Below are 2,500 nucleotides of genomic sequence, written 5' to 3'. Positions count from 1 at the left end.
CCCCCCCTTATCCTACCCTACCAGAGGACCCAAAACAGAAAACGGGAACAGCGTGTCACTTTCGCGAGCCGCTCTCAATTTCTAGTACGACCAGTTTTGGCCATAGTTAGAGAATACGTAAAAAATCCGGCGTGCTATTAGAAGGACGGGTCGTTAATTTAAATCACAGTTGACTAGAAATTGTCAATAGTCATCAAACTATAAAATAACGTTTTTTTCCCACTAAAAGTTGTCACTGTAGCCCCCTGGTGACAATTTTGAGAACCAAATTTAATTTTTCGTCGGAAATTTTGTTTATGGGGGGGGGGCGTTGAGGGGGGCTTGCGTATCGACCTGAAGGCCTAACAATAAGCCTAACTACACCAGGCCCTGATACCAGGGGGGTGTCCTGGGGGGAGGGAAATATCAGGGGGGGGGGGAAGAGCCAGGCCATTGCGACTATATATAGTACTGGGAACGGGGTCGGGATATAAGGATTTGGGATGGGACAGGGGGGGGGGGGGGAATGGTGGCAAATCAGTTGGTGGACGGTCGGGGATTGAACGCCGACCAGCATGAAGCGAGGCCGTCGCTCTACCGTCTAAGCCCAAGTGGTTGGACAGGGGTGTGCTGGGGGGGAGAGAGAAGGAATGATTCGCTGTCATTATTAATTTTTTTCCTGTCACAAACTGTCATTAATACCCCCCCCCCCAGACACCCCCACCACCACCACCCACCACCACCACCACCCACCACCACCACCACCACCACTACCACCCACCACCACCACCCACCACCACCACCACCCACTACCGCCCTTGCTTTGAAATCTGAGTGCCCGTGACGCCCCTGGGAAATGTAACCCCTCCCCCCCCCCCGCGCCCCCCCCCCCCTTTCCCTTCTCTGAGCCCCACCCTCGTCTTCTCCCTCCCTCTCCTTCCCTCACTTACCCTTTCCCTTCTCTCCCATCACACATTTGTGCAAGTGAAAACGATAGAGAGGTGTAAATGGAGGATGAGTTTTGGTAATGTAGAATATAGAGTAAGTTATGATAGGCGGACTGTCCGCCTTGCTGACCCTGTGCTCGCTCTCTCTCTCTCGCTCTCGCTCTCTCTCTCTCTCTCGCTCTCTCTCTCTCGCTCTCTCTCTCTCGCTCTCTCTCTCTCGCTCTCTCTCTCTCTCTCCTCTGTCCAGGCTATTGATCCAACAGCCTGTTGGACCAAGCTCTCACAGGTCAAGCCTGGCCTCTGGCTGGGCTTGGCGACTTGAACAACTCTCAGAACCGAGATACAACTCCAGAATCAGAATTCTTGGAGCTCCAGATTCTCAGAATTCTTGGAGCTGAGAATCAGTGTTTGACCACTTGACCTCTGCTGTGACCTCGGAGCCCCTAGCTCTCCCCTGTTACCCTCGTCCCTCCCTTTAATTTTCCCCTCGTCCCTCCCTTTAATTTCCCCTCATCAGTAAGGCAAAGGGGAAAGAGTGGTGAAGCCTTTGACTAGTAATGATGTATTGAATGTGTGGGGTGGCTTCCTCCCCACTGACCCCTTCTTTTTTCCCCTCCTTTCCATCTGGATTTCCCCTTACCCATGCCCCCCCTTGTCCCTGGTTCGTCCCTATTCCCCTCTCTGACGGGACCAGAAATCAACGAAGCCTATCGAGGCCGGTTCATGGAAAACGTCAATATTTGTGTGTACTCACCTAGTTGTACTCACCTAGTTGTGTCTGCAGGATCGAGCATTGACTCTTGGATCCCGCCTTTCGAGCATCGGTTGTTTACAGCAATGACTCCTGTCCCATTTCCCTATCATACCTAGTTTTAAAATTATGAATAGTATTTGCTTCCACAACCTGTTCCTGAAGTGCATTCCATTTTCCCACTACTCTCAATCTAAAAGAAAACTTCCTAACATCTCTGTGAGTCATCTGAGTTTCAAGCTTCCATCCATGTCCCCTCGTTCTGTTACTATTCCGTGTGAACATTTCGTCTATGTCCACTCTGTCAATCCCTCTGAGTATCTTATACGTTCCTATCATGTCCCCCCTCTCCCTTCTTCTTTCTAGTGTCGTAAGGCACAATTCCCTCAGGCGCTCCTCATACCCCATCCCTCGTAGCTCTGGGACGAGTCTCGTTGCAAACCTCTGAACCTTTTCCAGTTTCATTATATGCTTCTTCAGATGGGGACTCCATGATGAGGCGGCATACTCTAAGACTGGCCTCACGTAGGCAGTGTAAAGCGCCCTAAATGCCTCCTTACTTAGGTTTCTGAATGATGTTCTAACTTTTGCCAGTGTTGAGTACGCTGCTGTCGTTATCCTATTTATGTGTGCCTCAGGAGATAGATTAGGTGTTACGTCCACCCCCAGGTCTCTTTCACGCGTCGTTACAGGTAGGCTGTTCCCCTTCATTGTGTAATGTCCCTTTGGTCTCCTATCTCCTAGTCCCATTTCCATAACTTTACATTTGCTCGTGTTGAATTCCAGTAGCCATTTCTCTGACTGTGTGTGTGTGTGTGTGTGT

This window comes from Procambarus clarkii, chromosome 80 (genome assembly GCF_040958095.1).
Source record: "Procambarus clarkii isolate CNS0578487 chromosome 80, FALCON_Pclarkii_2.0, whole genome shotgun sequence".
Lineage (NCBI taxonomy): Eukaryota > Metazoa > Arthropoda > Malacostraca > Decapoda > Cambaridae > Procambarus > Procambarus clarkii.
This window is presented reverse-complemented; position numbering follows the sequence as displayed.